Source organism: Pelodiscus sinensis, chromosome 5 (assembly GCF_049634645.1).
Source record: "Pelodiscus sinensis isolate JC-2024 chromosome 5, ASM4963464v1, whole genome shotgun sequence".
Classification (NCBI taxonomy): Eukaryota; Metazoa; Chordata; order Testudines; family Trionychidae; genus Pelodiscus; species Pelodiscus sinensis.
The window spans coordinates 13,857,229-13,873,636 of NC_134715.1; the positions used below are offsets into that span (position 1 = coordinate 13,857,229).

General features: G+C 44.8%; 1 protein-coding gene across 15 annotated transcripts in view; it reads left to right on the forward strand.

The window, feature by feature from the left end:
- Nucleotides 1-1,272: 1,272 nt before the first annotated feature.
- The window catches only part of PTPN13 (protein tyrosine phosphatase non-receptor type 13), a 238,698-nt gene continuing 223,562 nt past the window's right edge, over nucleotides 1,273-16,408 (forward strand). For 11 of the 15 annotated variants that reach the window (XM_075929542.1, XM_075929544.1, XM_075929547.1 and 8 more), the window contains exon 1: nucleotides 1,273-1,610. The gene's annotated coding sequence lies outside the window, so the exon portion shown is untranslated. The remainder of the gene's footprint in view (nucleotides 1,611-16,408) is intronic. The other 4 variants (XM_075929546.1, XM_075929552.1, XM_075929554.1 and 1 more) reach the window with 1 other exon arrangement.

Below are 16,408 nucleotides of genomic sequence, written 5' to 3' on the forward strand. Positions count from 1 at the left end.
AGTGAGGACGATCATGTCACTACTCAGCACTACACGTGCAATCAGTCAGGGGTTCCACAAAATTCTTTTGAGTTCAAAAGGATTCCATGGCCAAATAAAATTGGGAAACACTGCTGTAGGAAAACAAAGTGTGACTGGGGGAGCTGGTGAGAGCTTACTTTCCTGCTACCCTAAAACAATGTGGAGAAGACATCAGCCAGCCAGGCTGAAGGAAAAAGGACATCCCTTATAGGGATGTGGAGGACTAGTCTACAGGATAGTCCTTAGTTCGAAATAACTGTTACACCTCATTAGTTTGAATTACCGTTTCACTGCCGCGTGTAGCCGCGGGCAGTTACTTCGGACTAGTGGAATTAAAAATGGCGACCGGACGGGAACATGCAAATAAAGCCCGGGATATTTAAATCCCAGGCTTCAATTGCAACGTTGAATGCCTACATTAGCCTCCCTAGTTTGAACTAGGAGGCTAGTGTAGACATACCCTCAGAGGTTGGAATAAGAGGAGGCTGCAAATGAAACACCTGAGTAACAGAGAAGAATGGTAAGTGATTTCTCTGATCTCACTGGTAAAATGTAGCTGCTGGTATAGGGTCTTAGACCTCCTGGTCTTTCTGTCCACCTAGACTCCTAACCTTACTGAACTCTTGGGTCCTCTCTCCCACCCTGACTTAGACTTTTGGAGTTCCCAGCTTATGGTTTCCTTGGCAGGTTTACTCTTGGAGTGAATTGGGAGGCATCTTCTTCTCTCTCCTAGGAGTAAGGGAGCCCCCAGGATAAAGTTGCACATGGCAGGTCTTGCATACTTCTCTCAGTCAAGGGGACAGGGCCCCAGGGAATCCTCCTCTTCTTCTTAGAATAGTGATAGAAACGTAGCCGTGTTAGTCTGGGGTAGCTGAAGCAAAATGCAGGACAAGGCAGCACTGTAAAGACTAACAAACCACTAATAAAGACTAATAAACCATCTTGTTAGTGTTTAAAGTGCTACCTTGTCCTGCATTTTGCTTCCTCTTCTTAGGGCTGGGATTTCAGGCACGGATCTTCTCCCGGCCTTTCCCCCAGCGAGGCGTCTGCCTCCCCCTCGTGTGGCAAGGGGGTTCCTACCTGGGGGAAGCAGGGAGCTGCGCTCTCCCTCTCTTGCTGTGGGGCAGTCAGTGCAGCTATCTCAGCCGCGGCAGCCAGGCCCGGAGGTTGGCTTAGTAACCAGACAGCCGAGACCTGCCAGGGCCCCAGCACGGGGCGGGCTGGGAGGGAGAGAGGGAGGGGGGAGAGCGGAGCCCAGCCAGCCTGTCTCGGCGGCGAGCGGGGCGTGTGCGGAGGAGGGAGCGAGGAGCCGGCGGGGAGGCCGCTGGTTCTAATGGTTGCGGCGCTGGAACCCTACTAGGCTCGCGTGGCAGGAGCAGCGCGGAGAGCCAGGCGGGGTCCCAGGCAGGGAGGCGAGCGTGTGGCGGTCTCTGCCGCCGCCTTACGGAGCGGGGGGTGCCCGGGCTGGGGGAGATGCTGCTGCCCGGGCTCTCCTGCAGACTCCAGCCCCAGCCAGCACCACTGCGGGGGGAAGGGAAAGACTCCGACTCCTCATCTCCAGCCCCCCCCTGCGCGTTAGAAACCCACTGGTAAGTCTGCGACGGGCTGGGCTGGGCTGGGCTGTGCTTCCCCCTTTGGAGTTGTTCTTAGCGAGGAGCCCGAGCTGCGAAGTTTGGATCGAGACCTTCCACTTTCCCAGGCTTTGGGAGGGGATTTGATAATGGGGTTTCCTCTGCCCCCTCTCTCTTATTCGAATGACTTCTTATAATGATTGGTGCATCGTGTCTAGATGCTGTGTAGACGGACCAAAGCCATGGAACAAGACTTTGGGTTTTTATGCCTCCGGATCTGGTTTTAGGAGACGTAACTGGCTAGATGGGGAGGTTTGCTGTGTTTGAGAGGTGGGGGGAGAAGAGCTGATTAATGGGTAGGCAGCTCCCTGGAGAAACACAGCAAATTGGCTGGGTGCATGTGGGTGGTTTATGGAGCAGTGAGAGACTTCCAAGGCATCCTGAAGAAGAACTAAAATGCAGGACAATGTAGCACTTTAAAGACTAACAAGATGGTTTATTAGATGATGAGCTTTCGTGGGCCAGACCCACTTCCGAAGAAGAACTAGGCTTTATGGGAAGGGGTTAGAAAACAGGCTGTTCTGCCGTAAGGAACTTTATACAGTTTTCTTTACTTTCGCAAGGATTTTCAGGGAAGTGGGTGTGGGTGTGGGTTTGCATTTGTTTTGCATGAAACTCCTTTTTGGTGTTAGTCATTTGGCTCCACTTTCTTAGGTTTGTGAATGAAAGCTCCAGCAAAGAAAGAGCTTCTCCTGGATAGGAAAACTCAGTGAATATTAGTCACTCCAGTTGTCTGTGTGCAAGGTTAAATAACAGGCCTGTCTGTTTCTGATTTCTTAAATGATTGTGGAAATTCTATGTCGCATGAGAAGAATGCAGGGAGGAGGGAACCTAACACCACATGAGGCAAGCGGTTTTATTATTATTGCTGTTTTTCCATTACTTCCTGTCCAAAGAGCTCTAGGATAACTAGACTTCAGGGTTCCCAAAACCATAAATGTACATACCAGGAAAAGAGGAATTGCTCTGTATTTTCAATAAGAGCTGAACAACTAAAGGGTTTGTGTTAAGGCCCTAAAAGTAAAAACAAACAAAGAAACTTCTTCTGTAAGAAAATATTCATGCTTAACTGCTATTCAGATTTTTGAGGGGTGGGAGATAGTCATCAAGAGTGAAGAACCTGTGAAGACAAATATCATATGTTTCATTGGCTTTTTTCTTCATATGATCAGCGGACCATAGGATAATCTCTCTCAGATTGTAGACTGTGTAATTCTCTTTAAAAAATTCATTTTTCAAACAACAAAGACAGTGATGTCATAGGGAGCTGTCACGTACTTCTCTGTACCCCTCCTGTGTATTGGGGAGCCGGTCTTGCGTAGGCGGGCTCTAAATTAAACGTCATGAAGACTGGAGATATAAAGATAGCTGCAGATTATCTTTGTCTAGGCATCTGATTAGGGTGTACAATCCTGAAAGGTAAATATAAAAGTCCTTCATTACGGAATTAGCCATGATAGTAAAAATGATGAGTTACCAAATCCCTGAAATGGAAAGATGGCATGTATTGTGATTGTACAGTATAACTGGGTCAGTGTCATGCAGTTATGCCAGACTTTCTGCTGGTGCTGGAATGTCATGAGGAAAAGCTGCCATTGAATACACAAGTATTTGATTCTGAAAGATTTCAGTTAGTATTATAAGATCTGATTCTTCAACGTGGGGCTAAACACCCCAATTTCCTGCTGAGCATCATGTCAGGATCAGGCCTGTCATTTTATTTCCTCTCTACAAATTTTTGCGTTGGGAAACCATGGATATATGTAAAAAGGCTGCTGCAGAAAGCTGGAGCTGAAATTGAGAAATAAGTAAATTGAAATTGGGAAACTAGATCGTAGATAGAAAACCAGAAAGCTGGAGCTGAAATTGAGAAATAAGTAAATTGAAATTGAGAAACTAGTTCGTAGATAGAAAAGCATTTTAAAGAGTAATATTATTTTATAACAGTGGCATTCAACCTTTCTTCATCTACAGACCCCTAAAAATGTGAAATGGAGGTGTGGACCCCTTTGCAAATCTTACACATAGTCAGAAGACTCCAGGGCAGGGATGGGAAAAATGGCCTCAGCAGGCCAAATCCAGCCCGCCAAGCGGGTTGATCTTGCCTGTAGAGGCTCTGCCACTCCTCCGCCCCCAAGCCAATTAGGGTCTGAGGGCGCGGGGAAGCACACAGAGTTTCCTCCGCTCTGCCAGGAGCAGACTTTGGGTGTGTGCAAAGTGTCCTCCCACTACCAGGGGCATGGGCGCCTACGGAGAACCTCTGGGGGGGAGGGCAAAGTCACTCCCCCACCCCAAGACCAATTATGGTCTGGGGGTGGGGAGCAGTGAAGTATCCTGCCCCTGCCCCTTCCGCTTGAGGTCCTATCCCTTCCGGTGCAGCCTGGGGCCACTTCACAATGTCTGAAGTGGCCCCCGGCAAAAAATTATTGTCCACCCCTGCACCAGGGGGTCCACATAATCCAGTTCAAAACCACTTATATAAAAGCAACTGATAGGAGACAAATTGATGTTGTTTTTACTGTGATTTGTTTGGTAGTTCATTTGCATCACAGTATTTTGTCACTTTATGACTAGTAAATCTTTCCATTTATTTATCCTTCACGTAAAGCATCTGTATTTTATCCTGCCTACTTCTTTCCTCTGAAACATGGACAGTTTTTCTGCAAATGCTGCTTACAAATAAGAATATCTTAAAATAAAATGAGTGATAAAAACAAACTATCTCAAAAGTAGAGTTTGGGGGTTTGATTTTGTTGTTTTTGAAGATGCACAATTTTTACACTGGTAAAAAAGGATAATGAACATTTTTCAGCGTTGTTTTGGGGTTTTTTTTGGGGGGGGGATTAAGTACTGAATATTTTTTCTAGTTTGGAAAAAAGAAGATTAAGGGGGGACGTGATAGCGGTTTTCAAATATCTAAAAGGGTGTCACAAGGAGGAAGGAGAAAATTTGTTCCTCTTGGTTACTGAGGACAGGACAAGGAGTAATGGGCTTAAAGTGCAGCAGGGGAGGTTCAGATCGGACATTAGGAAAAAATTCCTAACTGTCAGGGTGGTCAAATATTGGAATAAATTGCCAAGGGAGGTGGTGGAATCTCCCTCTCTGGAGATATTTAAGAACAGGTTAGATAGACATCTGTCAGGGATGGTGTAGACGGAGCTCTGCCTTGAGGGCGGGGGGCTGGACTCGATGACCTCTCGAGGTCCCTTCCAGTCCTATTATTCTATGATTCTATGAGTGTATTAATGTTTGTTTTTTTAAATAATGCCAAAATGGATGCTAAACACATTGCACACACAAACAAGACAGGTACCTTCCTCAGCTAGTTTGCAGTCTAAGATCTTGATGCTGCAAAGGCTTAAGCATGCGCTTACGTTCATACACTTGGAAGTAGTCTATTGACTTCAGCAGGACTGTTCTCAATATATAAACATAAGCATTCATCTAATCCTAAATGTTTGATCCTACATGCAGCTCCGTTGACTTTAGATGGCCTCTGACTGTACAAGGCAAGTTGCAGAATTGAGGTCTAAAAAATCAACATACAGAAAAATGAAGGGGAGAAAACTTTGCGTGACACATCCTCATATGGAAATAGTGCATTGTTATTTAAAGATTTATGGAAAAATATTAAAATTTGAGGATGCATTTAAAGAATGCTGAAGATTCTCAGGAATATAGATCAAGAAGGACATTACAGGTATATGGAGCAGTATGGAAGAACCGTGGTAGTTGTGGACAAAGGGGAACAGTGTGTATTAAGGTGAAAGTGGCGCAGATCACAGATTTTAAAGAGATAGGAGACCACTAATACCAAGGAGGAGAGGAAAAGAAAACCGTGGGGAGCTTTGAAAGTGGGGACGACAAACTTTAACAATGATGTGGAATGAATGAAGTGGGCTTATAAAAATTGAATGTGGAATGGTGAGAACTTGAGAGAAACATCAATTTAGCATTGTTGAATTTGCATGCCCTGGAAGAGTTACTGAGGCAGGTGACAGGAAAGCCAGAGAAAGGAGGAAGGTCACACAGCTAAGGTGGGAGGTCATGAAGACATGGTTTTGGAAGTTATGATGGAAATGAAGAGATTGATTGTGGAGATGTTGCTGTTTTCCTTCACAATAGGACTGGGGTAAAGATAATCAGTGAATGACTCCAAGTGCCTTGCTGATAAGAGTCTACTAGGGGGCTGTGCCCCCTGCTTGCTACACTCACCGGCCCCTTTCCTCCGCTACCGCTGGATTGTGGCCCCTCATCCTACCCATGCCATAGAAGGAAGGGGGCTGCCACCAGCCCTTTCTGTAGCCAGATAGGGACTGGACCATGGGACCTGCCCCAGGATCGGGGCTGGGACAGGACATTGCGGCCTGTTGTGGGCTGGGCCCCGGTTAGGCACTTGTTGGCCAGGCTTCATTTTTAAATAAAGTAAAATATTATGTCCAACACAAAAAGGTTTCAACGTTGTCTTTATTAATGGCAGAGGTGGGTCTTTTTTGGGGTCTGAGGCCACTGACTCCTAGAAAAATCAGTTGGGGACCACACAAATGAGAAGAGGGAAAAAAAGCCCCTCCAGAACTCCCCAGCCCTCAATGATGTGGCCCTCAACTGAAACATCTCACTTCACTCGTGCTCCAGCTCTGGGGCAGAGAGGGGGGGAGGGCGGAGAGGACTGAGGTTCGAGGCCTCAGGCCAGATTAATTCTTCTGGAGCTTCAGGGTTAGTGGATTTTGTGGGCTCCCTAGACTCTGGGGTAGAGAATAAAGGAGGGGTTCAATGTGTGGGGCAGGGCTGCAAGTGAGTGGGATAGGCATGTAAGTGCAGGTTTGGGCAGGAGGTGGGGTGCAGGAGGCTGCTCCAGCTGTGTGAGGGAGGAGGGAAGGTGAAGGGCTGTAGCGCCAGGCAGAGGGGGGGCTGGTCAGTGCTGCTCAGGTCAGTGCTGCCAGGCGCCTCCTCTGTTGCCTTGCAAAAGCACTACTTGCTGCTGCAGCCTCATATGTAGGCAGGCAGGAGGAAGGCAGTGGGGGCTGGGCTTGGGTCTCAGTGGAACAGCTTGGTGCTGGGCTGAGGTTGTGGCCGCTTGAGTTATGGCAGAGAATGGGGTGGTGGGCAGGCACAGATGCGTGGTGCCTCTCCCCGCGCCTGTCGCTTCTCCTAAGCCTGCTTCCCCACGAGCCCGTGAGTGCCAAGAAGAACAGTGGCACAAGCAAGGAGTCCTGGAGCAAGCTGTGCCATCCTTGAACAGTGTCCGGGGCAGAGAGCCTATGGGGGCTCATCTAGCCTACGATGAAGATTCAAAAGAGGATGTGCAAATTCCGCAGGAATTTGCATATCTTCTTCTGATCTCACTTTCGAAAGCTCAAGTAGTCAAGACACGTTTTTTTCGGCAACCCCCCCTTTTTCGAAAAGCTGCATAAACCTCATTTTTTGAGGAACGGCGGCTTTTCGAAAAAGGGAGAGGTCTGCCGAAAAACCCACGTCTTGACTACTTTCACTTTCAAAGCTTTGCTTTCAAAAGTGAGATCGGAAGAATTTGCATATCCTCTTTTGACTCTCCTCCGTAGTCTAGATGAGCCGTAGGAGGGTGGAGCTTGTGGGGTTCCAGAGTGACGTGATGATGTCATTCTGTCATCCCACAGGAAAAGTTTTTTTATATATAGAGAGAGATTTTAAAGACTGCTACAAAGCAACCAATTTCAGATATGCAGGTCTGAGGTAACAAGTAAGCAAATTTTTTTCTCCACAACTCAATACATAGATGCACAATATTAAGTGCAGTTTATGCAGTGCTATATATCTTTAAAGTGCCTTCCAAATCTTGGCTAGCAAGCCCTAACCTCACGCCACTCCTGTCAGGGAGGTAAGTCATTAGTTTTATTTTTATCTATCTGCAGGATCTGAAACAGAACCCATTTACATTGCATAAGTAACTTGGGTGAAGATGAAACAAAAAACAAGACTATGTAGCACTTTAAAGACTAACAAGATGGTTTATTAGGTGATGACTTTCGTGGGCCAGACCCACTTCCTCAGATCAAATAGTGGAAGAAAATTGTCACAACCATATATACCAAAGGATACAATTAAAAAAAAAAGAACACATATGAAAAGGACAAATCAAATTTCAGAATAGAAGGGGGATGAGAGGGAGGAGGTAAATGTCTGTGAGCTCATGATATTAGAGGTGATAATTGGGGAAGCTATCTTTGTAATGGGTAAGATAATTAGAGTCTTTATTCAAACTTAAGTGTAAAGTGTCGAATTTAAGAATGAATGACAGTTCAGAGGATTCCCTTTCAAGTGAAGTCTTAAAAGGCCTTTGAAGCAGGATGCAGGTAATCAAGTCGTTGAGACAATGTCCTTGTTGGCTGAAATGGCAAGAAACTGTTTTTTCTTTGTGATCCTGTCTAATATCTCTTTTGTGGGCATTGATCCTTTGGTGAAGTGTCTGAGACGTTTGTCCATTGTACATAGCAGACGGACACTTTCGGCACATGATAGCATAAATTATATTTCTGGATGCGCAGGAATATGTGTTCTTGATCTTATAACTCACTTGGTTAGGTCCAATATTGGTATCAGCAGAGTGAATATGTGGACAAAGCTGGCAACGGGGTTTGTTGCAAGGGAAGGTACCAGGGTTGGTATTAGTGTGGTATGTCCTGTGGTTGTTGGTAAGAATCATCTTGAGGTTAGGTGGTTGTCTATAGGAGACTATGGGCCTGTCTCCCAGAGCCTCTGGGAGTTTAGTATCCTGTTCCAGTATAGGCTGTAGTTTATTGATAATGTGTTGGACAGGTTTAAGTTGGGGGCTGTAGGTGATGACAAGTGGTGTTCTATTGTTGGTTTTCTTGGGTCTGTCTTGAAGTAGTTGGTTTCTAGGTATTCGTCTGGCTCATTCCTCTTGGGTAAAGAGAAATGTAGGGCTTTTTGTTACTTCTGAGGCTTCGGGGCAACACGGTAAGTTTAAAGTTTGAGATATATTTATTATAGTCATGCCCAGACTATAATAGTGAGGATTGGATTGCTCTTGTGCTAGGCATTCTACAATTTTAAAGGCCCTTTACTGAAGAGTTTACAGTTTGGCTGTCCCCTTTCCATTCTTTTAAACATACATTGTATTTAAGTATGCAAAAATCTTATTTCCAACTTCATTTGGGCTCCATACTTGTGTAGGGCTCTGCTTTTCGAGGTTCCAACTGCAGACCTTTGAATTTGAACTTAATCAGAAGATGTTCATTGACTCAAATGAAATTCAGGACTTTAGTAAGCAAGATGTGCTTTTGAGCAGACTTTAATATATTCATCTCACAACAGATCCAACCCTGATAACAGTGGTAGATCTCCCACTGATTTCACAGGGCGCTGGCTCAACCTGAAGAAAAGCTAAGTATTGGCCTGACTGCCATATCTCAGATATTCTACTTGAAACTGAAAAGGAAATGCTGTTTCAGGTGAAGCTCTGACAAGGGTTTTGTCAATATATTCCATAGGTCATTTTGAATGCACAATCCTCTCTTTTCTGTACACAGCCTTGAGAATTGACTATTTGCATTTTAGTAGCTCAAAAGGAGGCATGACAGCCAGTGAAACAAGGAAAATCTCAGCGTACTTGTATTGTACAACAATGGATAAAGTATCAGTAAACAATTACTCTAGGTTGTCATTGTGTAGCACCTGTTAACCACTAATTGATATTGCACTTCTGTAAGAAAGTGTGGAATTTCATACAGAAGAGTTTCTCATTTCCTCCTTCTCCTAAAGTGCCTACATATGGGGATGCAGAAAAAGAATCAGTATGGCTGTATTTATTTTGTCTAGTTTTCTGCCTCACCTGTACCAGTTATGTAGATTGTGAGGATGCAGGCATAATCTTCGTATAGTAAACGTCTGATAATCCAGGGGATGCCGGACCCAGGGGATGCCGGATTATCAGATATGCCGGACTATCAGAAGGGGGGGCTATGAGGGGTCTGGAGTGGGGTTGGAGGGGATGCCACCCCAGACCCCTCATAACCCCCCCTTACGATAGTCAGGCTCTGCCCCAGGAGTCCCTGATTCAGTTGCTGCTGGTCAGTTTCAGCAGCAGCTGAATTGGGGATGCCTGCAATAGAGCAGCTGGGGTGCTGCCGGGTTGGTCCCATCGCGCTGCCCCTCGGGGCTGCGGGGACCAACCCGTCAGCACCCCAGCTGCTCTTGGGGACCCCTGGGGCAGAGCAGCTGGAGTGCTGCCAGGTTGGTCCCGCAGCGCCAAAGGACGGCGCTGCAGGACCAACCCGGCAGGATCCCAGCTGCTCTGCCCCAGGGGTCCCCGATTCAGCCGCTGCTGAAACAGATCAGCAGCTGATTCCAGGAAGCCCGGGGCAGAGCTGCTCTGCCCGGGGCTGCCTGGAATCAGCCGCTGATCTGTTTCAGCAGCGGCTGACTTGGGAACCCCTGGGGCAGAGCAGCTGGGGTGCTGCCAGGTTGGTCCCACAGTGCCGAGGGGTGGCGTTATGGGACCAACCCAGTAGCACCCCAGCTGTTTTGCCCCAGGCGTCGGGATTCAGCCGCTGCTGAAACTGACCAGCAGCATCAGTTTCACCAGCAGGCTGAATCCGGACGCCTGGGGCAGAGCAGCTAGGGTGCTGCTGGGTTGGTCTTGTAGTGCCGCCCCTCGGCGCTGCGGGACCAACCCAGCAGCACCCCAGCTGCTCTGCCCCAGGAGTCCCCAAGTCAGCCGCTGCTGAAACAGATCAGCGGCTGATTCCAGGAAGCCTGGGGCAGAGCAGCTCTGCCCCGGGCTTCCTGGAATCAGCCGCTGATCTGTTTCAGCAGCGGCTGAATTGGGGACCCCTGGGGCAGAGCAGCTGGGGTCCTGCTAGGTTGGTCCCGCATCCCCGTCCTTTGTCGCTGTGGGACCAACCTGGCAGCACTCCAGCTGCTTTGCCCCAGGCGTCCCCAAGAGCAGGTGGGGTGCTGCCGGGTTGGTCCCGCAGCCCCGAGGGGCAGCGCTACCAGACCAACCCGGCAGCACCCCAGCTGCTCTGCTCCCGGCTTCCCCGATTCAGCTGCTGGTCAGTTTCAGCAGCAGCTGAATGGGGGAAGCCTGTCCGGCTGCCCCAGCACTTCTGGGTTCCTGATGGTACCAGACCATCAGGAGACCCGGAGCATTGGATGCCAGACTAATGGAGTTTTACTGTACATCATTGTCTCTTAAAACATTTTCATATTTGGCATATCAGCATGTTTGTGCTCAGGGGCAGTGATATGTTTTGTACATTTGTAATGCAGTTTTCATGATGGAACTTTGTCTTACTTAGCATAAAAAAACCTCACATCTAATTTCACGGAGATAAGAAGGTTTTAGTTCTTGATATTATTTTTCTTGCAAAAACTCAGAATAAATTGGAATTAGAGTGTTTTGCAATTTTGAATTGAGCAGAAATGTTCAGAACTCTGAATAAGTGACTTTCCAGGTTAGAATATTACTCTCTTGCCTTTGGGCAAGGAGTAGAGGGGAACTTTCTTAGTGAACTGGATTTAAAAAAAATAAATAAATTTGATACAGACCTAGATGGACTTCTGACATAATCTTCTAATTATTGTATCGAATGTTGATACCTGTTTCCGGGAATACCTGTAGAGAGGCAGCTCAGAAGTGGCATATCTAAACTTGTCCAGCATTGTATAAAATTAATCTTGCACTGAGAGACTGCTTGGGCAGCTACTCTGCTGGTGCACAATTAGATGGTTTGTAGACATGCTGTAAAATTGAAATTGATGCTACATCTTTAATAGGAAACATACCTGTTTTCTCTCCTTGTTAAGTCTCTTTCCCAGCACTGTGAAAGTGTGGGTTGGGCATCCATGGGCTCATTTTCTATCAAAACAATGAAGACTTGCCAACTTGTGTTTTAATAAAGCAGTCCCTTTGTTGACCCTTTGGCATTAGTATATTCTCCACTTCATTGTTGAAAACCAAAGTTGTATACGGAGTGGTCGATGGTAGATGATAATGAATACTACCCCCTTGTTAAGTGAAAAGGCATGAGATACAATCCATTAAAAGTTTCTACACTATTTCTTCTGTATCAAAGTACAATAGAAAGTGCCATGCTCTTAGATTGGAGAGTCCTTCATATCTTGCTTAGAAAATAATCAGCAATTGGAGTATAAGATTTTCTAAGTTATTACTGTGTGCAGACAGAACAAGGCTTATCTCATTATCACAAAGATTATAGTTACTCTAATTTGCAACTCTGTTTGTGCAATGGAACTGGTGGTTTCAAATGATTAACTTTATACTCAATCCAGCTGAGGATATTTCCCCTTTAATATTAATCTCTACTTTGAACTGAATTTGTATTCTGGGTAGTATTTGCCACTTTTCATATAAAGATGAGTGACTTGTAAATGTAGAGAGTGTATAAATGAATAAAGCTGCAGTGATCCCTGTAGTAACACTTTAATGAGGTCAGAGAGGAGAATGAATGTAGATGAGTAATTAAGATAGACATTTACCAAAACCCAGATTAGTCAGAAGCTATGCTTCAATTTATTGCTGAAATATGATAGACTACAAACATTCATAATATCTAAACCCTTTTTGTTCACTGTTATTGTAATGTATAAATGCTTTATTATTTTGTTAACTTTATTTATATATTTTAAATAGTTTTTCCTGAAATGTAAGGGAAAATCAATGTAAGGCTTTGCTTTTAGCACTGGTGGGATTAAATAGTTGACATTGTTGCATTTTTATTTCATCTATTCCTAATGGCAAGGTGATGAACTATTTCAATTATTCTATCGTATAAGCTTCATGCTTGTGTATGTATTACAGAAGGGCTTCATGGAAAAATTAGATTTTGATGTAATTGACAGCTACAAAGTGAAGCAATTTAATATTTATTTCTAAAGATTACTCATCAAAATATAAACAGAATTTGCATTGTACATTAAGAATGGACATCTGTTACTTCTTGTCACCGTCTGCTAGTCTCAGCAATTTATTATGACTTTATTTTAAAGGCGATTGAGATATAAATCTAAGAATTGCAGAAATCATGGTAGTAGAAATTAACTGTTATGATATATGTGACATTTTGGCAGTAGCACTTTTGTTTCTTTCAAAGCTCTAACATGCAATACCATTTCTTGAATTGTAGTCTGGATTATTTTTTTCCAAAATGGATTGTTTAGAACAGTCTAATAACCCATCCATCGGGTTTATAAAACTTATTCACCTAAATGCAACTCAAAGTTCAGTAAATAGTGTTTTATAACTGGTATTTTACACTACAGAGTCCCTTTTCGCATCACATTATTTGCTTTTTATGGGGGAAGTGGACAGTTTGTGTTTTAGCATATTTGCTGTATTACTAATAAGTTGAGAATCCTCCTTCATGTTTGATTATCTATTGTGACTAGGGCTGTCAATTGACCTGCATTAATGCCTGTGATTAATTCAGGACAGGATTAACATGTTAAAAAAATTAACACGTTAATCGCAGGTGTTAATACTGCGCTGCCTTTCAATATTGGTGCGTTTCAAAGGAGAGTTGCATGCAATTAATTGCAATTAAATTTTTTAATCACGTGACTAATTGCAATTACATTGTTTAATTGCGCAATTAATCGCAATTAAAATTTTTAATCACTCGACAGTCCTAATTGTGATGCATAAAACAATAGTTCATTTTTAGCATCTTAGCAAAGGGCTTGATCCTAGACCATAAAATTGTTAAGGAACAGGAGCCAACCCGAAATAACGCTGAAAGGAGCATTCTACTGAACCCTTGAGGTGCATGTACACAGCAGGGCTTAATTTGAAATAAGCTATACAAATTGAGCTACGTCAATTGCGTACCTTATTTCAAAATTGGGAGCATGTACACAGCACTTATTTCGGAATAGAGCACTCTTCCTCCGACTTCCCTAACTCTTTATGCAATGAGGGTTATAGGAGTCGGAGTAAGAAGTCCCTTAGCTTGACAGTATTCCAATATTATTTCAAAACAACTGCCTGCTGTGTAGATGTGGAGTAAGTTATTTCAAAATAATGTTGCTGTGTAGCTGTAACCTACAGTATTGTGCATATAGGAGGAAATCTTTTAGACTATTTAGAATCAATTAGTTGGCTCAAGCACAGTCATGTCCCAGAGTCAGTCATGGTTACAACTCTCAAGCTAGGAACTCTTCATATTGTAAAGTAGTCCAACTGTGAAATTGTGTTAAGGCTATGCAGATGACAAGTTTAATGTATTGTGGCAGAAAACCTCCGACTACAAATAGTAGTTATTTGAATTCTCCTCTTCTTCCTGTCCACTTTCACAGAATCAGACAAGATTAGGTTTGGAAGAGATCTCAGGGGGCCCGAGTCCAACTTCCTGCTAAAAGCAGGACCAATCCCAACTAAATCATTCCAGCCAGGGCTTTGTCAAACCTGACATTAAGAACCTCTAATGATGAAGCATCCATCACCTCCCTACATAACCCATTCCAGTGCTTCAACACCCTCCTAGTGAAATAGTTTTTTTGTAATATCCAACCTAGACCAATGAAACTGGAAACCACTGCTTCTTGTTCTGTCATCTGCCACCACTCAGAACAGCCAAGCTCTATCCTCTTTGGAACCACCCATCAGATAATTGAAGGATGTTCTCAAGTTCTCCCCTCATTCTTCTCTCTGCAGACTGAATAAGTCCAGTTCACTCAATATTGTCTAGCAGCATTACCAATATTTCCACTGCTTAGTGGGCTCTTAGAAGACATTTAGGGGTTAATTAGAGGTAAATAACAGCACAGAACACTGTGAGCCTATAAACAAACTTTATAGGACCATGGGAAACTTGGCCGCCACACCCAGGATAAGTGGACATCTGGCTAACTAAAATCATGCTGAACCATGGATAATGCTGGACTAAAGAGATTCAACCTGTACTTACATTTCAGGAAATAAACTATTAGTATAGGGTATATAAAGCAGTATAAACATTTAATTGTATGACATTTTAATTTGTACTGACTTTGCTAGTACTTTTTATATAACCTATTGTAAAACTAGGCAAAAATCGAGATAGACTCATAGACTTTAAGGTCAGAAGGGACCATTATGATCATCTAGTCTGACCCCTGCACAGTGCAGGCCACAGAATCTCACCCACCCCCTCCTAGAATAATCCTCTCACCTATATCTCAGATATTGAAGCCTTCAAATACTTTGAAGACCCCAAGATGCAGAGAATCCTCCAGCTGTGATCTGTACCCCATGCTACAGAGGAAGGTGAAAAACCTCCAGGGCCTCTGCCAATCTACCCTGGAGGAAAATTCCTTCCCGACCTCAAATATGGCGATCAGCTAAACCCTGAGCATGTGGGCAAGACTCACCAGCCAGGCACCCAGAAAGTTCTCTATAGTAACTCCTATCATCCCTCCATTGACCTATTTCCCACTGATAATGAATGGTCAATTAGTTACCAAGATCATGTTATCTCATCAAACCATCCCCTTCATAAACCCATCTAGTTTAATCTTGAAGCCAGATAGATCTTTTGCCCCCACTACTTCCCTTGGAAGGCCGTTCCAGAACCTCACTCCTCTAATGGTTAGAAACCTTGGTCTAATCTAAAGTCTAAACTTCCTACTAGCCAGCTTATATCCATTTGTTCTTGTGTCCACATTGGTATTAAGCTTAAATAATTCCTCTCCCTCCCTGGCATTTATCCCTTTAATATATTTAAAGAGTGCAATCATGTCCCCCCTCAGCCTTCTTTTGGTTACGGTAAACAAGCCAAGCTCCTTGAGTCTCCTTTCATAAGACAGGTTTTCCATTCCTCGGATCATCCTAGTGGCCCTTCTTCGTTCCTGTTCCAGTTTGAACTCATCCTTCTTAAACATGGGAGACCAGAACTGCACACAATATTCCAACTGGGGTTTCTCCAATGCCTTGTATAATGGCACTAATACCTCTTTATCCCTTCTGGAAATACCTCGCCTAATACATTCCAAGACCGTATTAGCCTTTTTCACGGCCATGTCACAATGGCGGCTCATAGTCATTCTATAATCAACCAGGACTCCGAGGACCTTCTCCTCCTCCTCCGTTACTTCCAACTGATGTGTCCCCAGCTTATAACTAAAATTCTTCTTATTAATCCCTAAATGCATAACCTTACACTTCTCACTATTAAATTTCATTCTATTGCTATCACTCCAATTTACAAGGTCATCCAGATCTTCCTGTATGATATCCCGATCCTTTTCTGAGTTGGCAATACCTCCCAACTTTGTGTCATCCACAAATTTTATCAGGACATTTCCACTTTTGGTGCCAAGGTCAGCGATAAAAAGATTACAGTATATTCCGGCGTAGAAGACGACTTTTGATGTTAAAAAACATCACCCCAAAATCGGGGGTTGTCTTATACGCCGGATATGCGGCTTTGCAAAGCCTGGGGGAAGCCGGCGGCGGGGCATCCCAGGCGCGCTGCCCCGCCGCGGAGGGGCTCCGGCGGCGGGGCATCCCAGGCGCGCCGGGGCTGTCCCACTGCCGGGGCATCCTCAGAGGCTTTGCTCCCGGTGTCCCGGGTCTGCTGGAGACGGTCCCCAGCAGACCAGAGGCACCGGGAGCAAAGCCGAAGCGGCGGCGGGATGCCGCACTTCTGAGGCTTTCCTCTGCGGCTTTGCTCCCGGTGCCTCTGGTCTGCTGGGGACCGTCTCCAGCAGACCAGGGACACCGGGAGCAAAGGAGGCGCAGGGGCGCTGGGGTATAAGAC